Source organism: Aphelocoma coerulescens, chromosome 21 (assembly GCF_041296385.1).
Source record: "Aphelocoma coerulescens isolate FSJ_1873_10779 chromosome 21, UR_Acoe_1.0, whole genome shotgun sequence".
Lineage (NCBI taxonomy): Eukaryota > Metazoa > Chordata > Aves > Passeriformes > Corvidae > Aphelocoma > Aphelocoma coerulescens.
This window is the reverse complement of record NC_091034.1, coordinates 8,328,732-8,354,178: the sequence shown is the minus strand read 5'-3', so window position 1 is coordinate 8,354,178 and position 25,447 is coordinate 8,328,732. Positions and strand designations below refer to the sequence as shown.

Below are 25,447 nucleotides of genomic sequence, written 5' to 3'. Positions count from 1 at the left end.
TCAGCATAAAGTGCTCAGTAAAATGGCTGCCCATCCCATCAATTTTATTACCTTCCACATGTGCTTTTTTATTATCATTAGCTTAGCTTTAAACAATCCTTTCCAACCTTTCCTGTGTCTTGATCTTTGCTGTCCTCACTCCAGAATTAAGTAACAAGGTTGTAACCAAGCATTTTCCATGCCTTACTGTACAAGGCTCATTGGGTCATTCCAGGACTACTTCCTTTACCTCATCCCTGACACCCTGGTTCTGCCATGAAGTCTGTGCACACTCCCTGAAATCACCAAGGCTCTCACTACAACATTAAAGCTCTGCCTGACCTTCAGATTTATCTCAGTAAATCTTCTGTCCAGCATGGCCTTAAAACAATCTGCTCTAACAGCCCAAGATGAGGATTAAGTTTTATAGAAACAAAAGCAATAATTGCTACAATTTGAACATATTTTCCCCTGAATTTGTTTTTTATTCAGTAAATGAGGATTTTCATTTAAATATGTTCTGTAACATTACAAGTGGATACAGGAGCAATGAGCCAACAAGGCTCTTGCAATACAGCAATAAACCCCTCAAGGACTGTGTGTCCTATTGTTACAGCTTTATGGGCACTGCCTCTTTTTTTATAAATTTGACACTGTCAGTCACCAGATCCTTCCAGAAATCTCCTCAGCCATCTCCCCCAAGAACTCCAGAATAAGCTGCAATGCCCTGAAACATCTCAGGATTTCTTTTGGGACCAAATCTGAACACAAGGATCTTTCAAAGCTCAGTCCTCTCCCTTTTTCCTGATGCTGAAGAGCGGCCTCAGTGTCACTGCTGCAGGAGCCTCCCCAGCCACATCCAGTGCCCTGAGTGCTCTCACCCCGGGGTCCTGGAGCTGTGCAAGTGGCACACAGATGCAGACAGATGCTGACTTGCTCCACACTGTGATTACTCACCAGAGGAGAATGCTGTGCTGTAGGCACAGGGACAAGGTGTGAGTAGGAAGCCTATGTGGAAGGGGGGACTTCTCCCACCAAGAATATGTGCTTTGTACCCTCCACTTCTCTGCTTTTCAGCCAGCCAGTAAAATGAAAACCATGTGAGGGGTGGAGCAGGAGGGCAGGGATTTATGGGTTGTTTTATAGGAGATGATATAAAACACTTTTATGTCAAGCTCTCTGTTGTATTAATTTCCTTTCTCCTTCTCTTGCTCTTTCCTTAACCACATGCAGGAGAGGGAGAGCAGGAGAGATCCAGGCAGTTACAGAATAAATCTACCTATGGAATGCCTGTGGTCAGTGCCCAGCCCACCCCTCCTGTTATCATACTATTTATTGTGGCTTAAGGGAAATAAAACCTGGAGCCAGGGGGTGTCTTTGTGCTGTGGGCACATCAGTCTTGTTGGTTCACCAGCTCTTCCAACAGCTGTGCTGAAATGTGCCCTAAATGCCACCTTTTAATCTGATCCTCAGGATTCCACTGCAGTTTTAATCCCATTGTAGGACCTACCTGGTGCACAGTCTAAGGGGATAAGGCAGGTAAAAGAAGGAGAATGATTTCTGTTTTATGGATTTATAGAGATGGCTGTGGGAGCTGGTAACAGCTGACTGCAGGGGATGCCAGTGTGTGATCTCAGGGTATGTTGGCCGCTGAGAGAAACAGGTGACTCCGTGGCAAATGCCATTATTTCATGTAGTTCACACTTCTTTGTCATCTCTGACTGAAACAATGAGGAAAGGCAAAGGATGAGAACGGGTTAAGAGGGAAGGGGAAGCAGCACAAGGAGATTTAAAAAAATAAATTACTCCATTCAAGGCAAACGGCAGCCTGTTGATATATCTCACCCAAAGGGGACTGAAAAAGTGACCTCATGCTGCTTGTCAAATACAATCCCATCCCTCCCATAACTACCTAATGCTGCAGCTCCATCTGTCTGGAAGCAAGTCCCACCACACCAGGGCCAGCTTTACCACAGAGACAGAGCAGTGCCTGTCATTTGTAATGACTGTGTGTCATACAGCCTGCCCTGGTCAAGCCATTTTCCAGTAAATCTGGGAGCAGCAAACAAACACTGAGCCCTGCACTGTCACATGGACATGGTGCAGAATGGTTGAGTGCTTCTGTGCAAGTTTGGGTCATGCTTTACACACTATGAAAAACCCCTTAATTCATCTCAATATCACTGCTGAGCCTGAAGACCTGGTCATGGGCCTGGGTCACACATGTACCCAGCCACTGGACTGGCCCCGCACTGCTTGAGCTGCAACCTGCCCCAGGGCTTTCTCTTTCTTTTGCTATGAGTTTCAAGGATGAACCCAAAAGTAAGCTATCATTGACTAAATTCTAGCAGTTTCTTTGGTGCCAGTGACCCAGATTGGTGCTCAGAGACTCTGAGGGGTGTGCCAAGAAGCTGCACTGCCTTGAGGATCCTTGGGAAACAGCCTGTGCGTAACTCTTCCCACTTGGATGTGTTTCATGGAGCCATCCAGAGTCCCATTAAAGCCAAAGACAACACGGAGAGGTGGCAGGCAGTAGCAGGTGACTGGATGTGATGGTGCAGGAGGCCACCTGAAAGGACCAGGACACCACCGTGCCTCAGCCTGGGCACAGCTTGCCGAGAGCCCTGAGCAGAGGCTGAGCTGCAGCCAATTTGGCTTGCTCAAGTAGCTTTTCACTGAGGATTTTATGGGACTCCCTGGGACCATGGGCACTGGCAGCCCCCCTTCCCCCCTTCATCATCTCCCTGATGCTAAGCTATTTTACAATTATTATCTGAAGTCAGTGTTTAGCTGTTGCCCAGGTAACAGCTCAAACACGCCTCACCTCGTGGCCTCCCTGCAGCTTCACAGGGCTGGGAGAGCTGGGGAGCAGAGCTGGTGCCAGGCGCTGAGGAAATGAGCTTTGCAGCCTCCCCAGGACATCCCAGAGCATTGGAGAGCTTGCAGGAGAAACATCCCCAGCCAGATTCCTGGGCAGGCACCTCATTCAGCACACAGTGCCTGCCACAGACCCCGCAGCATCCCCCCCACCCCTCACAGCCCTCGTTTCTCCAAACGCGTGCAAAGCCACGAGGCAGAGGCACCACCCCGCTCCCTCTGGCACCTCTGCCCTACCTGCAAAGGCAGGCCCTGGGATGGATCCTCTGGGGAAGGACGTGCTCTGACACACACCGGGAGTGCCCACAGCCACACAGCCCTGCAGGACACGCTGTGCTCCTGAGCCACAGCCTGAGCTGAGGGACAAGAACCCGGCACATGGAGCCCTTCAGTCCCTGCAGGGGCTAGGGCAGCTGCAGTGAGGGCTGTGGCAGGCACCCAGCAATCCTAATTCAGGAAACTCACTGGAGTCACAAGGAGTATTGCCTGGGTAAAGAGGATACTGTCAGGGCTGGTGTCCCTCCTACAGCCTTCGTATGAAATGTGCTCATCTCCCAAGTGGAAGCACAGTTCTAGAAGTGTTGCCACCTGGCATGTCATGACCACAGGTTTACCTTTCCAAGGCCTGTAAACTGCATCCGATAAATCATCAGAGACTCCTCGGGGACTGACTGGCAGCTCTGTGCTCCCTGCAGTTTGCAGTCCTGCCTGCCTGCACGCCACAACCACACTGAGATGTTCCACATTCACAGGCAAGCCACAAAACTTCTGTCGTGATGCCCTGTTCCTGCAGGGAATGCTGTGGCCCTTGTCAGGGAGGAGCAATGCTGTAAAGCTCTAAGGCAGCATAAGAGGCAAGGAGGCTTCAGCATGGTACTGGCTGAGGTTATGGTCTAGTGAGGGTTCACCAGGGTTGACACAAAAAGTGTTTATAGCCAGTGCTCTGATGTGAGATGCGATCCTCTGTTCTGTCATTTATCCATCGTGGAACAGCCCCATAATATGTCAAGAGTGCTCTCAGCCTCCAAGCAAAACCCAGGAGTGGGAAGGAGTTCACAGGGTCCCCCTTACAGACAAGCTGGCCCAAAGTGGTTCACTGCCCTTAGTCAAAACAAATGATCACCCTCATGTTGCACGGGGAAACGCATCAGCTTTGCTTGTGACTCTGTATTTGCCTGCAGAGGTTCCTGCTGCAGCTGCACCAGTGTGGCTTTAACAGGCAGCTGATGCTTGTTTGTCCTTCCTTTCCAGCTCAGCCTTGCAGCCATCCAGCACCCCACCGGTATCTCAGTCTCGGCCTGAGCCTAAGCCCAGCCTCAGCCTGGGTCTGTCAGGGCCAGGGAAGGTGAGTCTGTGATGTTTTGGACCCCTTGCACTCAATGGTGCATTGAAGCCCATCAGGAAGGGATAAGGTCAGGTATTTCCTCTGGGCTGGGTGCCCAGCAGCTTTGGAGCACAGGAGGAAGAGATTTTCCAAGGCCCCTTCAGAAAGTGGGGCCAGTGCTGCTCTGGCATGGCAGGAGGAGAGAAGTCTCTTGCCAAGCCCCCTCTGGACCCCTGATCAAACACTTTGGAGCACCTCCTTTGTGCTAAGAGATGAAACCACTCCTCTCATGAATCTGGGTGCCCAATGCCAAGTTTAGATACAGTCTAGACGCAGCGGGGTATTTATAACCCTGGCACATAACGTGGCAGCCAGTGGGGTATAAACAACATTCAAAAACCATGAGGTGAAAAGTTATTTATACATCAAAGTGCTGAATGCAGGTACCACAGCCCCCAGGGCAGGAGCCACAGCTCACTGGGCACAGGGAGAAGCTGCACTATCAGTGGGAGTAGGGGTTTTGAGAATGGGACACGAGCAGGTAAGATCTAATCCAATCCCTGAGCTCCACTGACCACATCTCAGTGGGAATTTTCAGTATTCAAGAAAAACTTTGATTTTACCTGTTGCCACAAGAGATGAAAATGAGCGAGGAGCAGCTTAATGGCTCAGCCATTGCCTGATATAGGCATTGATATAGGCAAATCTCCATTCTATCAGAACAGCAAAAACATCCATATTCAGCAGGTAAAATTCACAATGAAACTCTACTGACAGCTCGACACGATTGAGTGGCAGCAGCTCTCTCACAAGTGCAAGAACTGACTAATCATGACAGTAATAATGCCTTTTCCTGTCTTAAAATCAAGAGTCAAACACGGTTAGAAGGGGAAAAGGGATTTTACCTTGGTATTTATTTTAAGGATCCTTAGGTGCACACATCCAGTTCGAATGCACCGAAATGCACCCCGCAATGCCCCCCAAAAGATCGGGTATAACATTATACGTGCTACTAATTAGCATATCTATCAAAAATTCCCCAATTAGAGGCTTGAATGAACCCCCCTCCCCAAGGAGCCTTCCCCTGGATGGTTCTATCTTAGTTTACAGAATGTGTTCTGGAGAGGACCTTGGGCTCTGGGGCACACTGATCCCCATCTACGAAGCTTCTAAAATGTTCAGTCTCTTAGCTTGACAAACAAGTCCAAGAATGTAGGCAAAAAGCACTAGGAATACAGAAGTTGTAAAAAAGGTGTAACAGGGGTATAAAAGAAAAGGTAAAAAAATCTTCATGGCATCAGTAACACAAGTCAGGATCTCTGCTGCCTCTTGAATACAAGAGAACATGAGTGCAGTGAGCCTGCAGCTGCCCAGGTGTGAGGGAGTGAGGCATTACCAGATAGACAATCTCTGCATCTCGCAGTTAATTCGATTTTATGCAACAGAGGTGCAGTCCACTGTTAAGCAAGGTTTGGCTGACATTATCCTGAGCTGACAATGCAGATAAAGATCTAAAGCTGAGAAAACAGAAGAATTACGGGATGATTTGTTCCAGAATATTGGCGTGTTTGTGGGTAAAACTGATCTCCTTGATCTCTTGGACTGAAATGGGATGGAAGCACATTTTTTTGCCTGGGAGCTGGAGCTTTCAGGCAGCTCTGGCTTCCTTGTGGAAACTGCTTCCCCAGAGTAGGCTCACAAGATGATTTTATTTCCATCTTGGCCTTGATACAGGAATCAGGTAAGGGCTTTAGGTGCTTATACAGGTAAGGGCTTTAGGTGCTTATACTTCTCAGCAGACAGTGGCTCTCTGGGGTGTTGTCAGTGTGGCTAAGTCGTGTCTGGTGGCTATTAATGTCCCAATCCTCTGGAACAAGGACACCCCGTGAGACAGCCTGGCGGGGACAGCCAGGCAGAGGGATGGGATCAAGTCACTGATAACAGGGTGAAGGAAGTTTCCATGTCAAATCTTCCTGCAGCCCTTCAGGGAAAGGAGTGTCACATCAAGAGCTGGACACGACTGCTCTTCCCTCTCCTCTCTTGTCTTGCTGCACAGGGTTTTAGGTTACTGCCTCTGGGAGGGAGAACCGGTTCTGCAGGTCATGGTGGGGGAGCAGGAGGGGAAGAGTGAGGTTGGACTCCTGTGGTAATACATACCCATCTGTGTCCTTTGTGTGACTTACATGCCATGAAACACCTCAACCTTCCACCCGGAAAGAAATTTTTACAGACATAATTGGCTTTAATAATAGCTTGCAGAAACACGGTACTTTCTCCTGGGAATCCCACGCACTGGGCAAACATCTGACCTACAAACCTCAGCCCTGAACACAGAGGTGTCACTGTCACTCAGAGATGGATTATCCCAGCAGAAAGTTACTGCCCAAATATTAGCTCATCCTGGAAGTCAGAGAGAGGTCAAGGAGTCGAATCCTCCAGTGCAGTCACTAGGAAAGTGTTCCTTCTCCCTAGCAGGTCTTTAGGAGGCGTGGATGCCAGGGCTCTGCTTTCAGGTATCTGCTGCCTTTTCTGTAAAGTGAATCCAGTCCTTGGAGGGAGAGGGACAGACAGCACAGTCCAGTGACTTACAGATCTTGGAAACCTGGTGGAGGCCTCACTGCCAGCAATCAGGCTATGATTTGTCAGCACAGCCTCTCCCTGTGCCCATGCCCATCTGAGCTGGGAGAAATTATATCAGCCCAGGCACTTGAACCGGATTCAGGGAGAGAAAGAAGTGGGCAGCACAGCAAGCCAAGCTGAGGAATCCTGCACAGTATGTGGGTAGCACAAGGGTCCTTTCTCTGATTTTGAGTCTCTGTATTCTGCTGGACCACAGCCTCCCTCAGAGAGGAGGTTTCTTGGCAATTTGCTTACTTCTGTTACAAAACCCATCACTCCTGACTTGATTTCTCCCCCTGCTTGGTGTGCAGACACTGCCCCTGGCCTCCTGATAAGGGGATCATTGTTGAGCAGTTATAAATAGCTATCAGACACGGCCACTAGGTCTGTGTTACTCACAGCAAATGTGTCAGCCAAAGTTCTTCCATCAGGAAACTGCATTTCCCACCCTTTGTCTGTCTCACACTCTCCTCCCTTCCTAGAGGTATCTGAGGTGTTAACTCCTCTATCTCCAGACTGTTTTCCTCTCCAGTTCCCTCTCCCTGCCCTTTCTCCAGCGTGGCAAAGAGACAGTGAGATACAGACACTCAGTTTAGTGAGGACATCGTTCACTGGGATCCTCTCCTGTCCTGACACCACGGGTTGGAAAGTGGATTCTGACAGGACAGGGATGTGCCTGACTACTGCTGCCCTTGTGACAATAATTAAGCAATAAAGATTTAAGCAATAAAGAAGCTACAGTCAGGTCATAGTAGTGAGTCAGAGTAGACAGAAGTGAATAAGGGATGGAAAGTCACAGCACTGAGTTGTTCAGGACAAACTGCCCAAGTCTGGGGAAAAGACCTACCAGGGGCAGCAGTGAATCCACTGAGGACAGGGCAGTGCTGCGTCTGCATCGAGTGGCCCTTTGTCATAGTCCATGGGAATCTCAGCTTGGGACACAAAATTGAGGTTAGGCCATTTTTAGGTAGCAGTGAAGAGGCTGGAAGGGTAACGATGCTGGTCCCAAAGAGACAGTGAGATTACAGAGAAATTAATGTTACACAATTGTCTTTTATAGAGACCCAGGGGCAGGTGAAGAGGAGGGCAGGGTTGTTTTTCCCTGACGTATCTATACTAGCTGTTCTCAGAAGTTACTGAGCAGAAGACTCAATTACACAAGTTCCTAATATAGCAGGTTATATGATGATGGGCTATGTTTTTAAAAATTTTGAGTCACCCATTTGTCCACTTCTAATGGTAAAGGTCTTTACTCTGTGGAAACTCTTCCTACTAGAGATTGAACTGACTCAAGGGAACATTTATTTTGGGAGACTGTCCTTTAAAAAGAAAACAGGGTGAAAAAAAAAATCAGCTCTAATGAGCACTATTCACGTTTATTCACGTCTTGAGCGAACTGCTTCCTGTGCAGACAGAGTAACGCAGAAACCAGGCAACACCCAAACCCAGAAGCACCGTGTCCTAGTGAAGAGAGCTCTGGACTGGAATTAAGAGACTGTGGCTCAGTTCCTAACTCTACACTGGCCTTTTGCTGCCATTCAATGAGCCAATTCATTGATCTGTGCCTCAGTTTCCTTGCTCTGTAACAGGCAGTGATACACACATCCTTAGGGGTCTCCTCCTGAACGCTGCTATGAAAGTGTTTAATATAATTTCTAGAGGGCTTGCCTAATTCAGTCCCAGCCGTCCCTGTTCCTAATGTGTTTACTGCACTTCATTCCCTCTACAGGATCCTCTACTTCAAATACTTTTCCTTAGAATAAAAGGGGAAAAAAAGTTTACTAATAAGTAAACAAACCACAGCTCCATCAGCCAGGAAGAAAAAACAAAAAAATGCAGACAAAGAGACTTATTTGGCTAGGTGACATCCTGCCCAGCAAATTCCTAATTGCCCAAGATAGATCTTGTGAATGGAACTGTTTTGTGTCCTCGAGTGAGGGTGTGTTGAATTTGGGGAGCAGGGGGAGATGGAAACCGCAGAGAAATTAACTCCTGTAACTGGGGAGAAGGAGAAGGATGATCCTAACAAGGTCGCATCAGAAGGCAACCCCCCCTTTTTCAACCATGTCCTCCTGAAGGGCAGCAGGGGTGGGGCTGGCCCTGGTGTCTGCCTCCTCTGGCACCCCGAGGTGTGTGGTTTCAAACCCTGTCTGCCCTGAGTGCTACGGAGCAGCACTGAAAGACAGAGAAAAAAAAAGAGAACCTAACCCCAAATCTCTTTAAAGGAAGTCAAAGGCCAGATGTTCCTTGCTTCCTCCCCGCTGCTGCCACAGTTGCCATAGCCTGTGGTTGTGGTTAGTCTGTCTGGAGCTCAGATGTGAGAGACTGAAACTTCACTGGAAACTCCCCCCAGCTCGGTGGCTGCTCATCTGCAGCAGCACCTGACAGCAGAGCCTGCAAAGCCCCGGTGCCGCCTCAAAGCCAGAGGTTGTGTTTCTGCTGGGCTCGTGTGGCTGACGTTCAGAAAAGGTGTTCTCCCCTCAAAATATAAGATAGGTAAGCATGACATTAGTAAGAGGAAAAAGTGTGCTTTGGACTGGCTTTAAAAGAAATATGTCAAAAAACATTGCTCCCTTCAGCCCTTTATTCTAAGGCACCGGGAGGACTTAAAGACATTTATATAACAGAAAGAAAGGTGCCTTTTGGGCTCTGCCTTTATAGGTGGCCAATAGCTTTGACACAGAAGTGACATTTCCCTTTCCACCCAAATGAAATATTTTTGGCAGAAAAGAAAATGAAATCATTCCCCACACCCTGCTCAGCGATCTCTTTTCTGTCTTGTTTTACTGCACACAAACATTCTCCCTCCCTTTTGTGATGCAGGTGAATGGAAGAACCACGTTCCAGTGAGAGAAAACACAATTGCACGTGCTTTGTGGTTATGTGGAGCAATGAGAAGGTATTTCTTTTAAAGTTGGGAAGCTTCCTATTGGCGTGATGTCTTGTGCTAGGGAATGCTCCAGAAACTAGGAGGATGTATAGAGTCAGGCATGAAATGTGTATATTTAGTAAATACCATTATATTAGATCATGTTTCTTCACATTGCTCCTCTGTAACTGGCTGCATATGAACAACACAAAAAACTAAATACAATTGTGTCGACTACAGAAAAGAAACTGTGAGCAGGCAGAGCAGAAAGTGAAGCAGACCAGCTGCATGGCATATTTTGGCCACTGCTGGGTAAGTGGAGTGTGTAAGATGGGCCAGCATGAACACACATGGCTAACAACTGCTCACAGGTCTCCTGAGATCAGAGCACAGCAATAATCCAGAACAGCTTGGAGAGGCTGGGCAAGTCTGCAGTAAAGTGGAACTAGAAGCAGGACACTAACAATTTATCTAAAATATTGACAAGCTTAATAAACCATATTAGTCCTTTCCCTGTAGGTGGAAAACTTTTTTTTTTCCTGCTTGAGGTGTGGAGAGGGCAGCACTAACAGTCTCAGTGAAAAGATGTGCAGTGCCCAGGGGTGAAAAGCACGGATCTCTTATAGCAGGGTTTCTCTGTGCAGACCGGGGCCTCAGGGACCTCAGGGCTGCTCTTCCCCTTCCTTGCACGGGGCACTCTCTCTTTGTGTTTTATTTAACTGCGGTGGCATCCTGATTAGCTCCAGCTCCTCCGCAGAGCCGGGCGGGCAGCACAGGGCTGTTTGTCCGGGCTCTGCGGGGCACAGCGGGGCAGGAGCAGGGGCAGGGGGCATGGGGCAGGGGGCATGGGGCAGGGGGCATGGGGCAGGGGGCAGGAGAAGGGGCAGGAGAAGGGGCAGGAGAAGGGGCAGGGGCATGGGCATGGGGCAAGGGGGCATGGGGCAAGGGGGCATGGGGCAAGGGGGCATGGGGCAGGGGCAGGAGAAGGGGCAGGAGAAGGGGCAGGGGCATGGGGCAGGGGCAAGGGGGCATGGGGCAAGGGGGCATGGGGCAAGGGGCAGGAGAAGGGGCAGGAGAAGGGGCAGGAGAAGGGGCAGGGGCATGGGGCAGGGGGCATGGGGCAGGGGGCAGGAGAAGGGGCAGGAGAAGGGGCAGGAGAAGGGGCAGGAGAAGGGGCAGGGGCATGGGGCAGGGGCATGGGGCAAGGGGGCATGGGGCAAGGGGGCATGGGGCAGGGGCAGGAGAAGGGGCAGGAGAAGGGGCAGGGGCATGGGGCAGGGGGCATGGGGCAGGGGGCAGGAGAAGGGGCAGGAGAAGGGGCAGGAGAAGGGGCAGGAGAAGGGGCAGGAGAAGGGGCAGGGGCATGGGGCAGGGGCATGGGGCAAGGGGGCATGGGGCAAGGGGGCATGGGGCAAGGGGGCATGGGGCAGGGGCAGGAGAAGGGGCAGGAGAAGGGGCAGGAGAAGGGGCAGGGGCATGGGGCAGGGGCATGGGGCATGGGGCAAGGGGGCATGGGGCAAGGGGGCATGGGGCAAGGGGGCATGGGGCAAGGGGCAGGAGAAGGGGCAGGGGCATGGGGTAGGGGGCAGGGACAGGAGCGCTGCCGGTCTGGTCCTCCAGGGGCCGCGGGAGGATGGCACCCCTCCACATCTGTGGGGTGCAGAGCGGGAGTGCAGAGCCGAGGGGCTGAGGATAAAGTGGGGACGAGACACAAGGAAGAGCAAAACCAAGAGGGAGGAGCAGCAGGAAGAGTGAACCCAGCCGTTAGGATTAATTAATTACTGCAGAAACGCTGAGATGAACCTGTCTGAGGGACTGGATCAGTTCTGTCTGTGATGGCAATCCATGGATGCCAGCAGGCAGACGTGCCCTGTAGCTGGATTTGTTCCCTTCAGAAACACCTTCACCTGCGAAAGCACAGGCAGCCCCCTGGCCTGGGGGAGTGGGACACTCGTGTGCCCTCCTGCCTGGTGCTCACGGCCAGGTCATTGCTGAGCTACAGCGACTGCTCCAGCCCGAGGCACGATTTGCCCACACATCACACCTCGTGCCCTCTCTCGGACCTGGGGGCATAAAACATTGCTGATGTCATCCATCATACTGATTCCTGCCACTTCTTTCAATCAGACCAGTGGATAAGAAATAACAGGACTCCTAAGACAACACACCTCCACTGAGGTTCCTGCACATTCAGCTTCCTTGCAGCAACCCTGACACCCACCTCTTGCTGGGGCCATGTGTTATACCTCATACCAGTTTGTCTATGTGACCTTAAGGAAGTGATTTGTTAATTAAACATGACATTTTCAACCTACGAAGTCTACTTAACGAGCATGAACTATTCTGCTTTCAAGTGGTTTTGGCTGCAATTCACAATAATTAGGGGGATTTTGCATGCTTGTCCTTCTCTTTTTAAGCAAAGCTGATTTTTCTGCCTCTGATGCTTAGCTTGGGTGGCATATGGCCACCAGCTCTGTGCAGGAATCATCTGTACATCCAGCGATCTTAACCTGGCAGAAAGGAGCAAATGCAGGGATTTGGACTCTGCTGATTGTCCCCACCATTCAGCTCACTTCCCTGGTGATTTATTCATACCAAAAAGGAGCCAGTTCTACTTCTGTAATCCCCAGGAAGGAACCAACAGCTTTGTACCAGAGTGAACGAGAGCAGAATTGCATTCACAGTCTCCCTAGATGGTGCCTTGGGTCATATTCCTCTCATGTGGAATCATGAGCCATCACAGTCACAAGCAAACCAGGTCACATTCTTTGGGGTCTGTGTCTTCTGCAAACATCCTACTCTGGCTGACTTGTCTCACACAAAGCAAATTGGCTGTACAGGGAAAATAATCATCACAGACATTTCCTCTGCCAGTGGAAAATAAATCCTGGCCAGTTCCATGCCACTAGGAAGGAAAGGGTAATACAAGGAGCCACTGGGTGCAAGTAGCACCATGGGTTTTCACAGCCATCTGCCTGGGGCAGAGTTGACCCCTAACATTCAGGACATGTACAGATTAAAATGTTTTTCCTGGCCCAAAATCACCTAAGGAGCTAAGGCAAAAGCTCAGTCTAAAGACAGACATCCTCACCTTCAAATCCTTCGTGTCCAGGACTGACATGGGCTTCTCTGGACCACGTGTATTTGGTGGAGATCGATGCAGTTTGGCCTTGAGTTCACTGGTGGTGACACACAGCTGTCATTGCAATCGGCCGTCACCAAACCAACCGAGTCCCACCCCTGCCTGGATATAACATCCCACTTTGAATAAAAGCTTGGTGCTGGCCTTGGCAGAATAAAGACAAGTGCTCAGAAGATTCAGATAACAACTTGTGCAAATCCCAGCCTGGGCTGGGTAAGACTGAACTCAGCCAGATATTTTCATCTCAGAACAGACTTTCTTTCCATGGGCAGCCTGTTTCCACTTACAGCAAGACAGGAACAATGCACAGTTTCCCTCTCTGAAGGGCAGGAAGGCACAAAGTTAATTTGTGTTTTCTTCCTGCTCCAGGATTCATGAAGAACACCATGCTGAGTTAGACCACTGTGACCCAAGGGCCTCTAAAACCCATGCAAACACGAAGAGTTCTTCCAGTTTTCCTTGGACTGAACTTCAGGTGAGCTGAAAACATTGCCCAGGTGGCATTTCCAAAACCAGGGGGAACAATTCCATACTGCCCTTGCCCTGAATGGCTCTACCAGCACTGGTGCTAAATGCGTGACTGCCAGCAGTTAGTTCTGCTGCATGGGCCTCACAAGCAGAAAATAAGAGAGAAAAGGCAATATAAAGAAAGCAATGTGCAACGTGAATGTAACAGAGCTGTTGTGATGCTCTGATGTAGACCTAAAGCTGTCTCTCTCTGGGAGCAGCAGTTAAAACCGATTTTTTTTTTTTTTTTTAAATAAAGAGTTGTGTAATCCAATGAATAGGTCATTCAGGACTGACTGGGAGCAGGATAACACTGGGAAGACGGGAGGGTGTTGTTTCTGTCATCACAGCTTGCAAAGCCACCAGACTGACAGGAAGAATTGCAGTCAGAATGTGAAGGAGCAGGGGCAGGCAGGACCAGAATCAACCTGAGGAGGTCAAAGCACCAAGAAGTCAACCCAGGCCAGGGTGGAACTGAGACCCTGTGTGTGCCCAGGCAAATCTCTGAGCCTGCCCACACCTCAGTGTTGCCCAGCTGTGAAATGGAGATGGCAGGGGCATTGTAAGCCTGAGCTCATTAACGTCTGCCAAGCTCCCAAATCCGCTGACGGAAGTTGCTGCGCAGCAGGAGCACAGAGTTGTTGCTTTTGGGTTGGGGTTTTTTTTTCTCTTGAAAACACTAAAGAGATGAGCAATTGAAAGAGTAACCAACATAGTTCACTGCCTCTTTAGAAACGCCTGGTGAAATCCCAGCCAGCAAGGGAAAAGGGCTTGTGAGGGAGATGAGAAGTGTTGCTGACGCCAAGTCCAGTGAGAGAGTTCTGGCACAAGGGTGGTAAAAGCATCCATCCCTCTCACACTTGCCTGTGAGGAGGGGAAAGAAAAATTAAAAAAAAAAAGGAAAAGGGAGAAAAAAAATATAAGGGAAAGAGGGGAAAAAAGAGAGAAAGAAAGAGGGAGGGAACAGCAACCCAACGTGGTTGGAATAACTCCGCTCACTGTAGCCTGTCCAACAACAGCCCTGGCGGATCATAAAACAGCCTCTCACATCCATGTGGTTTTTGCTGCTAGGAGACAAGGTACAAAACACACAACCTCACGCCGGGCTCTATAAAACCTTATATTCCCCCTCAGACCCAGAGTTCATCTGAAGAATTTGCATCACCTAATTAGAACCAAGTTCTAAAATAATAAAAAATAGCAAAGTAGAAAAAAATGAAAAGCCCCTTTCCTTTCTTTACCCCAGTTTTGTGATTTTAGTTACCATAAAACTTGAAAAGTACCTTTCTGACTCTTCCAGGCAAAATTTCCACACAGAGGCTTTGCTGGCAGGTCTTAACTGCTGAGCACATTTGAAGGCTAAATCACTTCCCCTCCGTGGTGCCCAGTCAGGTGTACCCCGTTCTCCTGCCTCCACGGTGAGAGCTGCTCACAGGCAGCACCTGAGAAGCACAAGGAGCCCTCAGCTGCTGTTGGCACTTGCAGGGTTGTTTTTCTGCACAGAGAATGGGAAGCCAATCTTTGCTGTTAGAAACTGTGATAATGTTTCTTTTTTATTTTCATTCTTTTTATATCTTTATATTCTTTTCCAGCTGTACACCAGGAGGAAACGATCGGTGGCGCAGGTGCTTAAACTGGAGTTGTCTCTCTGTAACAAAGACACTCCCAACTTACCTAAGGAACTTTACCACAAAGAATTTCCTTTGTGTGGCAATGCACAATCCCTGCTTCTCCAAATTCTTATGCAGTTTTATCCGTACATCCTCCTGCTATCCCTGTCCAGGGCCTCCCATGACTGCAGCTCATCAGGGGTATGAAATGTCCCAGCAATTCTGGGACTGGCTGAGAAAACCAAGGGTTGGCCAGCACATGCTGAGCGTGCAGCCTGGTTTGTGGCTGCCCTCTGCCCCCTCGTGCCACCCCTGATGGCAGAGAGGCCGTGGGCAGCTGCTGCGGGCAGTGCTGGTCAGCTGGGCAGTGCGAGCCCAGGGAGGAGCTCTTGGGAGGAGCTGGATGATTCACGTGGCCTCTGTCCAGGCATTGCAACCAGCACACACCATGGACAAGTCTTGCCTGCCCTCACACAGAGCCACAGAACCATTTATGTTGGAAAAGACCTCTGAGAGCATCGAGTCAAACCATTCCCCCAGCACTGCCAAGTCCACTGCTAACCTGTGTCCCCAAGTGCCACATCCACGTGGCTTTTAAATCCCTCCAGGGATGGTGACTGCAGAGCTTCCCTGGGCAGCAGTGCCAGGGCTTGAAAGCCCTTTTGGTGAAGATTTTTTCCTAATATACAACCTAAACATCACCTGGTGCAACTTGAGGCTGTTTGCCCTTGTCCCTTGTTCCCTGGGAGCAGAGCCTGACCCCCACCCATGGCCTGTCCTTGGCTTGCTTCCCCGTCTGCCCACACTTTATTGCTCTGGCTGAGGTCTCACAGAGGGGCTCTGAGGAGGGGATATGCCGTAACTGTGGGTTTGGGTTCTATTTTGATTGCAGAGGCTGTGAGCAATGTTCATTCCTAGTGGGTGTATCATGGCCTGGCTTCCGGAGAAAGCAGCTCCCTGGCAGGGAGGGTGGATCCGCTGCAGCCTGGACGCTCTGGAGGATGCAGCTGTATCCTCCCCGCCAGGGCTGCACTTGCCTTTTCCTTCTTCAGACCTCAAGCAAGGGCTGCACCTCCTCTCCTTGCAGCCCAAGTGACAACTGACCTCCTCATGTGCCTGCCCCACACAGTGCCCAGCGGTGGCAAAAGGGAATTAAACACATCCACCCTGACATAGCCACTGTATCTGCTGAGCCTTGGGCTGTGTGCAAGAGGAGGCAGCTGGTTTAGGAGAGGGATTGCTGTAACCTGACCTCTGCAGCTAAAGTCCACCCTCACAGTCCTTCAATGCCCACAGAGACAGCAGCAAAGAGCTGGACTGGAGGCACTGATGTCAAGGAGACCTGGTGGATACTGTGTGCGTCACTGCACTGAGAGGAAAATGTTATCTCAGGGAGGGAGAGCAGAAAGAAAACAAGCATCCCGAGGATCCCATGCTCAGAGGATGAGAGGGGAAAGAGGTCAGTTCCTGACAAGCAGCTCAAAACAGACCCATTGTTCTGAGTGAGACTCTGTTGTCCCTCTTTCACCAGGTGTTACCTGGAAAATCCATCTGCCCATTCCCCCTCCCTTGGCCATTCCTCTGCCCTGGCAAAATGGGGAAATTCGTGAGACAGCTGTAATGGCACCAGCTTCCTGGCTGGTCTCCCTCACCTTCCTAGAGGAAAAGCAGCAGCTCTGAGCTGGTGTCTGGAGGAGGAAACAGGCCCTGGACTGAACCAGAAAATGCTGTGGGAGAACCAGGCAGCCCTGGGACAGACACCCTTTTTGGCAGAAGCACCACATCCCATGGTAGAACACTTGGATTTTGTGACTTGTGTGTTTTCTCCTGGCCTATAGATATATCTGCTCTGTGGGGTCACCAGCCAGAGCTGCCCTGTAGTAACACACACCAGGATTAGAAACCATCCCAGCCCAGACACATGCTGCGTTCTGACCTCCATACTTTTCCCACTACCTGCTGTCACCTTCTGGAAAGGCTAAAAGGGACACACATTTTTCTAGAAGAATGTTAAAAACACTTTCCAGGCCCTTGTATGTCAGAAAAAAGTCCAAATCTTTTCCTTGTCTCAATTCCAGTGAAAAAAGTCTCTTCTGGGTTATCTCACACGTATTCTAGGGTTTATCTGTAAGACATTTCAGTTCAGAGCAAAGCTCTAGTCCTGGATTTTGCAACCTGATAAAGACTGTAGCCTAGCAAAACTAAACGAAAACAGTTCTCTGTCATGTCCACAGTGCCCTTGCATCCCAGCAGCACTGCCCTGCGTGGTGCCAGAGCAGGCTCCATAGGTGCACATGGAGTACATAAACCTTTTGCATAGAATGGCTATTTTAGAAATTCCTTGAGACCATAACACCAAAGAAAGGACCCTGCAGAGCCCAGTGGTGCACAGAAAATGAAAACATTATGCTCCCCAAAATGCTGTCGTGAGGAAGCAACGCTGAGAAGGGAACTTCTTGCCATGGCTGATTTATGGTTGCCTTGGCTCATAGCCAGCCTGGAATACCCCAGCCTTTGGAGAACCCATGGAAGTGAAATGCTGAGGAAGTTGTACATCCTCTAGAAGAGTCAAGTAAAAACAAAGTGCAGGCTTTATAAACACGGTGTGTGTACACTGTTAAAAGAGACTCTTTCTGCTGGGTTTTGGCTTTGTGTCTAATGCTGCTGGCCTCAAAGGCTGGTTGGGAGCAGGAATTTGGGAATTTCTTAAAAATGACAGTATTGGAAAAATGTTGAAATGTTGACATTTCCTATCAAATGAAAGTTTTGGTTTTTTTTTTTTTTTTTGGTCAGGATCCATCAAAGTGTATAATTTTCCTTCTTTTAAAATAATATCCATATTCAGTATGATTGTACGAGCATGATTCTCCCAGTGTTTAAAAGGGAACATGAAAATTTCATGAATTACAGATCTGCACCTTTATTTGTCAAGAGAAAACCAACCCACCGAAAACATTTTAAGTGTTATGATTTCCCTTCTTTTCTTTTTTTTTCCTGCAGTATGCCAGGGACACTAACTTTGAACTGGGAGTAACAGCAGACAAAGCTAACCCAAGTGTTCTTTACAGGGGTCACCTGTGTGAGTGTTCCAATTGGAGCAGGTGCTAAAACCTGAACTCAGAATGTTCCTGAGTTGAGGCTGAAGGAGGGCAAATGTCAAATCAAGCTTTGCCACTGACATGAACAGGATTCAGCACAAGCCCAGTCCTGGTTTTCCAGATCCCTAGGAATGGATGCCATTCATGCCGTGTTGATGTGAGCGTGCTGGCCCTTGACTGCAGCCTGGCTCATCTGCTTTTTATAAAGCACAAGTCCCGTTCCAAGCGGGAAGAGAAGTGTCCTACGCACGGGGCTCTGCTCCGAGCGGGTGCCACTCTGGATCCCGGCCCTGTCCTCCTGTCAGGCAATAAATTCCACTCCTTCTACACACTTCGGCAAAGGCCGTGTGAGTCAGCACTGGGTGTAAGGACAATGATAAACGCTCCCTCGAAATGGTTTCTGCTCGACTCTCCCTTCTTTAAGAGGCCTTTTGCAGAGATGCAATCGGGTCACTGCAGGCCACGCTGCAAGTGCACCACCGTCCTTAAAGGCCTCTCCTTCCACTCCTCCTCTCCTTGCCTATGGGTTTTGGCAATAAAAAGGTAGGCCAAGCACCTAAAAGTGAGCCAGGAATATTGCATCTCCCCATCCACCTGAGACAGGTAAGCACAGGCAGGAGCATGTGAAAGATGGGATTAACAGCAGTGCTGCAGGAATAAGGTTTTTCAACCTGTGGGGCACTTTGGCATCAGCTCTGCCATTAGGAAAAGATCAGTACATGCTTTAAGTGAGGATTAATGCTTTCTGTAATAGTATCAGAAAAGGAAATGCAATAAGAGCATCTCTACAAAAGGAGGACAGTCCAGGGCAGTGCTGCACAGCTGTAACAAAGAACAGAAGCTGCAAGAAACTTCTCCTTCCCCCAGGAAAATCCAGCTGAAGGCCCATGTAGTAAAAGCCATGAGAGGCATGAAAACCTTTTCATTGCTCCTCTGTGAAACCTAGGAGATGCACTACATAATTGTGAACTCCATCCCCTAGTTCCTTACCTAGAAATATTTACATTTCTGAGACACCAAGCATCCCCTGGCATGGCCCCAGCCAGCTCAATTCCATCCAAAAGATGGCAAAGGAGGTGAAAACGGTGCAGTCCCTGCCTTCACATGGCCAGTCTCTCCCGCCAGTCTCTCTCAAGTTAGCTGGACAGGAGAAGGAAGTAAAAAAAAGACCAACAAAGCTCCAAGACTCTTTTTGTTTACGATCATGTCCATGGGCCACTCTTTGTCTAGACAGCTGGTATTAGCATCTGAAGCTGTCCTGGAATCTAAAATACCATTTATCTACAGGGGAAATAAAGCCTTGGATTAAACAGACCATAAAAGTAATCTGGGAATTGACATGGGGCCCAAGGAGATTGAAGGTAACAAGATCTAGAGCAGGCATCTCTGTTTGTCTTGGCTGTAGGGATGTTTTCTCAGAAAACCAAACAAAACAAAACAACTTCCCCCTCCCAGTAACCCCCCCAAAATAATTTGGCTTCAGGAGAGTGTTTTCCTTTTGCTTCTTCTCCTCCCACCTTTGTTTGATTGCTATAAGCATATCCCCATCCACCACCCACAGCAAAGAAGTTTCCAAACATAACCGGTCCTTGATTGAAAGTGGGACTGGAGAGGGGCAGCTCCTCCTTCCAAGGATGTCCTTGGAACTGTGAGCTGCTCTATTTTCCTGCAGAGAGACTCCAAATGCTCAAGAGTGCTAAGACCTTCTATTTTACTTCACTAGTGCCTAATGTGGGGTTTTCTCATGTAGCCATTCTGGCAGACCTTAAATGAATCGGCCTTGAATGAATTTAATTAAACTACCAGTTGTAGTTGGTAGTCCCATTTTAACATTTAATCCAAGGAAATCTGCCATTTTAATCCAATGCAGACAGTAAAGAGTGAAACAAAAGGTCACTGCGAGGGCTTAAAGCAAGAGACAGAAAAATGTCACTCTGTTTAGGTGCTTGTCTTTAAAAATCAGCTTTTCCAGCTATATGGAACAGTCTGGAAAGAAGGCTGCATGTTGGTGGCACACCTAAAGCAGATGTCTCATTTCCAGTTGTGATTCAGAGTTCACACACAGCCTGGTGCAAGCTGCCCTGTTCTAAAGTCCAGCCAATAAACATGTTAGGTATGAAATATTCCTTCTCTGTGTGCTTTGTTTAGAGGCAGATACTGCCTTTTGTAGTGCAAAGAACAACCAGCACAAAAGACTGTGAATTCCAAATTAATGCTCGGCTTCCTTTCTCCTGGCAGGCTCTCTGCAGTTTTTGAAGTCTCTGCCACGTTACCACAGGGCCACTTTCTGTGGGGAACAGCTGAGTTTTGGCTACTGGTGCAAGACTCAATTTACTGGCCCATGGTCCTGACTCGAGATGGCCAAACTTGTCATAGCGAGAGAGACTCTGCTGATGAGATCAGAGTCTGAAAAGACAAATTCCAAAGTGCAAAGAGAAAAGGATGTTTTCTTTTCCGCTGGACAAAACACAACTTTTCTGGCAGGCCCAGGCAGGACAGTCTGTCCACTTTGGCAATACCCTGCACGCCTGGACGTACACAAGTGTGTTTTTACATGCAGCCTGGTTTGATTACACAATCTCTGTCCAAGAGAATTTGGCAAGAAAGATATCTGAGAGAATTTAGAAACAGCACAGTCTGCAGCATGCTGCTTCTCTCACACAACTTCTAGCACCCTTTGGAGCCACTGACCACTGGGAAAACACCCAAAGAAATCACCCTCGGTGCTGCTCAGGGACCCAGCCAGCCCTTTGGGAGATGCTGCAGGGTCAGCCTCAGTTGCCAGCTTGTACCCACAGACCTTTGTCCAGCAGCTCAGTCCACCTCAGAACACTCAACCAGCCCCAAGGCCAAACCTTCCCCCCCTTCCCAATTATGATTCTGAACCTTTGCCAAAGGCATCTGGTAAAAGATTCACATGTCAAAGGCTTTTCCTGACCAACAACCTTTTTGTGCCCTGGCTTCTTCCAGAGTTAGATCTGCTCTTCCAGCGCCCATCCCCTCCTGAAAACACTGTTGAACACCCAGCTGGGATGATAGTGTTTAATGCTGGTGCTCAATGCTTCTAAACTCCAACTTAAACTTACTGGGAAATGAATCATAGCTTGTCTTGGGATTCTCATGCTTGTTTAGGTTGCAAACACCCCACCTGTTTGACCACAATATTATTTTATTTGCCTTTGCTGTTTGTAGAGAAAGATACACCCCTTGTGCTTACTGAAAAGTTCTTGTGATTAGTGCCAGTGCCAGGCAACCTGAGAGGGGAAAACAAGTTTATTCTAGTGAAGGCCATGGTTAGTCTTGATTATGAAGTCCAAAACACAGTTAGCAAATACAAACACAAGAAAACACAGACCTAAAGCATGTGTGCCACAAGTCTCTGCTGTAAATGTTAGGCATCCTCCAAGGTGCACAGTCCAGATCCATGATCTGTAAGCCCACCTCAAGAGTGCCTGAGCTAGAGGATGCAGCTTCTCAGGGTGGGTTCCTCTTCTGTCTCTCACCCTTTTAAACTCCAGGGTTATTTGCATTTCTCTGTTTTTAAAAATGCAAATAAGACGGTCAGATTGAATACGAAGAATCACCTTCTTTCTAATAAAAAGGATCTTATCACACAGCATTTCACTTTGGAAGAGGTAGCTGGCATCTGTGAGAGCATTAATTGAAAACTTTTGTGTTTATCCAAGTAGGATGCATCATAAGGACCTTGAGTGGTTATTCTTCTAGGTTTTCCTTTACAAAATCGATTGTAAACTTCATTTCTGGCACTCTGTAAATCTAACTTTCACTGCTGTAGCTTCCTATTGTGCAGCACAGTTTCAGTCAGTTTTCATTTGGCAGCATTTCACAAAGAGCTCATGTGAAACATCCTCACTGTTGTGAGGGTTTACTGTGTCAGTGGTGTTATCAAACACCACAGCCAATAGCTCCTGAAATCTCTGCACTGTCTATACCAGGGCAGAATGAAAAATGTCCAAGTGTCAGCCTCAGTGATCAAATTTCCTCGCTTGTCTGCTTGATTCACCGTGTTCCCCTGGGTTTCCATATAGCTCATTAAACAAAACAAACCTTTAGAGAACGTTTGACATGATTAACTACCTTTGCTGGTAATGTGTGCAACCCACCCAGGTGTCTAGACAGTTTGAAAAATACAGATCATATTTAGGAGTAACAGCTGGTACTCCTCAAGTCTCTCTGCTGGACCTCAAATTAAGTAGAAGCAGACCTTATCAATATTATGTGGTTCTCTTCCAAAGAAAACATCCAGCCTGCTGCAGGAAATTAAGTTACTGCTTTGGTAGATGGCACTTTACCTGCAGCCTACCAGGAAGCTCTGCACTCCCAAAGGTCCTGTTTTGAGAACAGTGAGAGCACAAAGAGTTCAGACCCATTTCCATTGTAGGAAACCTTCAGTATTCTTTCATAAAAAGAAAAAAAAAAAATCAACACCTGTGTCCTACCAGATTCCAGTTTAGGCAGGTGTTTTTTGCCTGCCCGTGTATCTTTTAAAATAATAAGCTGGAGAACCTGTTTGCTTATGCAGGTTTTAGACTGAAATTTTGTTAGTGCTTCTAAATAATGGCTTGACAAGAGGTTCTGGGAGGGAACAATGACAGGCTCTGGTAAGAACAGGCATTCCAGGGACTCCTCAGGACAAACCAGGTGCTCTCTAGAAGGTCACGCAGAGGCAGCTCCTCTGTCTTGGCCCATGTCCCACCCAAAACCTCTGCACAGCAAAGCTTCCCTTGGCCATGGGCTGTTGGCTGCAGAACACTCACACATGATGTCAGAGGCAAAAGCAATGCTAGGTGCCCAAAAAGTGTGGACAGGAGTCCTCTGATTATTAAAAGATGCGAGTCTGAGCAAAGTGAAAAATTGCAGGTTAAACCCATTTAATGAGGACTGTGCCCCAAGATGCCACACGTGTACAGGATGTGGTTTTCCAGGAACGTGAGGGGGGCAGAAGCCCAGAAAGTCAAGGAGGTAGGTACCTGTAAACATGATGGCAAATGGGACTGCTCCCAATTAACAAATTTTACACAAGTAATGTGTAAAGGCCAAGCAAACAGAAAGGACATCCCAAAGTATTCCCTGTTCATCAGGTATCTGTCTTCTGACTGAGTCAAATTTGTCACAGTTCTGAAAAAAACCCACAAAGGTCTTTGCCCCACTTCATTGTATTTGAGAATTTATCGTCCCTCTTATAGGGGGAAATGAGATTTATAACTCAGCTAAGTTCCAGTCCAAGAGGCTGCCCAAGCCCGGACCTGCGGCTGCTCAGCAAGGCCTAAACCCAGGCCAGGAGTGCTTTTATTGTAAGAGACTGTAAATCACCTCAACTTTCATACACCGTGGCAGGATGTGAGCAGAGGAATGTGGCTGCTCTGTGCTGCCCCAGAGCAGTGAAATGCTCAGATTTGTATCTGCCCCGTGTCAGGGTGAGCGCGGGGGTGCCACAGGAACAGAACCCGCTGGGAAGAGCATAAGCAAACTGTAAAACACGAGGCAGACAAAACATCTGGCAGCTGCTTCAAATAGTTTTCTGTCTGAAGGGCAGACAAGCCTGCAATAGTTTCGAATGAAAACATGTGCAAAGGCAGGATCAGTGCTTCAGTGTGTTTTGTGCAAGCATTGAATGAGTTTTGCTCCTTTCAGCACTGTTTTGTAAGCCAAGAAAGGCTGTGCTTTGGGTAAGGTTTTTAATTTTAATAAACTTTACTAAATAAATCACTGTATTTCCTTCTCCAGTCAAATGCAACTTTGGCATAAGATCAACAGCATTAGCTCTGCATAGGAAGCACGTGGGAGAGATGAGGGGCAGTGTGCTAGGAAATGTTTTCCATAATTGTCTTACCTTATGCAGGAGAAAAGGTGTGACTGCCAAAATAAGTTCTTAAAAGAATGACGCACGTTCTTTCGAGTTCCCACATCTCAGGGAAAGGGAAAATTGCCTTGATACTGGCAAAGGACTTGACAGGTACAGACTGGTGGCCGGGCTCCAACAGGGAAGTTAAGCTGATTGAGCTCAGACAGAAATTCTCAGTCCTGCGAACAAAGGAGAGAATTGGCAACTGTCCTCCTCCCTCCAAGTTCTCCTGTCCTGCCACTGTCACAGCTTTGATGAAGATCCACAGGCACAGGTTTGTGCAGGAGTGTAACCTGCACCCAGGACAGGCTTCCCTTTCGAGAGGAACGTGACAAGACAAGAAGGATGATGTATTTCCTTATCAGCTACTGCACTCCTCCACTGAACACTTCCCCCTTGCACACTTTCCTAGACACAAATTACTTTCACCAAAGCCTCAACTTCCAGGAAGAAACAAAAGCTACTCCACTGCTTGTCCAGGATGCCAAGGCTCTGTGCAGAGTGGCCCAGCACTGCTGCAGCACAGGCAAGGCAACAGCAGGCAGGCTGTCGAGGCCAGGAGCCTCCTAAAAAATGTAGGAACAGTTCCATGTGCGTAAAGTGGTGAGTCAGCAGCAGCAGGAGGATGAGATGCTGGCAGTGCAGCAGGGGTGGCTTTCAAGGCAGTCCTGAGACAAGCAGAACTTGCAGCTTTTACTGCTACTCACAAAGGCAGAGATCTGCCTGCCACGATGCCAGTGCTGGGATGGAGGCAAGAATAGCAGGGAAGCAGAGCACCACTGATTTATTAGGACTTGCTAATCCGTGATTTCATTTGTTGATTCCATCAGGTCCAATCCCCATCTCATGACTTCCTCCCCTGTTGCCATGGCACTGTACATAAACACTGCAGGCTCCCAGCCCTGAGCAGGTCATTTGTTTCAAATATTCCATGCAGCTGGAACACAAGCCTGTTTGGGTGTCTGGAGCTGAGCATGAACTAATTCCTCAGTTTTCTGCACCCGCCCCACCTTCTGCACCCTCCCAGCCTCCTGCTCTCCCCCAGCCTTAACTGCAAGGAAAGGGGCCTGGGGCAGAAACAGGCACAAAGTAAGAGTTTCACTGAAGTCCTGCAGCAAACCAGAAGCGTGATTAGTGAATATACTGGATAGTAAAGCTTGGGATCTACAAACCCTTGTCTTAATCATGTGGTTTTCCCACATGTACATGTCTCTTACACATGTAAGAGACACCCAAAATTAAAAAAAAAAAAAAAAAAAAAAAAAAAAAAAAAATCTTGCCTGACTAGAGACAAGAAACCACTTGTCTTTTTTTTGAGCTCTCCCTCCCCACTACCCTTATTAGGCAGTTCTCAGGCTGCAGTGGAACCTCACATGTTGCAGTGTGTGTCATGTGTGAACTGATTAAAAGATTTGGCTCCCTCACACACCTTGGTGGCAGCAGGGAAGACAGAGAAGTGTGTGGACAGGAGGAGGACTTAAAGCCTTCACCATCATGGACAAAAGTACCTCATCACCACCACACTTCCAGTCACTTTGGAGGCTTAACCTCACTGC

General features: G+C 48.4%; 1 long non-coding RNA gene across 1 annotated transcript; it reads right to left on the bottom strand.

The window, feature by feature from the left end:
- Positions 1–519: 519 nt before the first annotated feature.
- LOC138121361 (uncharacterized) lies at positions 520–14,644 on the bottom strand. The gene is made up of 3 exons (XR_011156172.1): positions 14,601–14,644; positions 1,490–1,700; positions 520–953 (listed from the first exon to the last, which is right to left on the bottom strand). It is a non-coding gene; the product is annotated as an uncharacterized lncRNA (long non-coding RNA).
- Between the last annotated feature and the right edge of the window lie 10,803 nt (positions 14,645–25,447).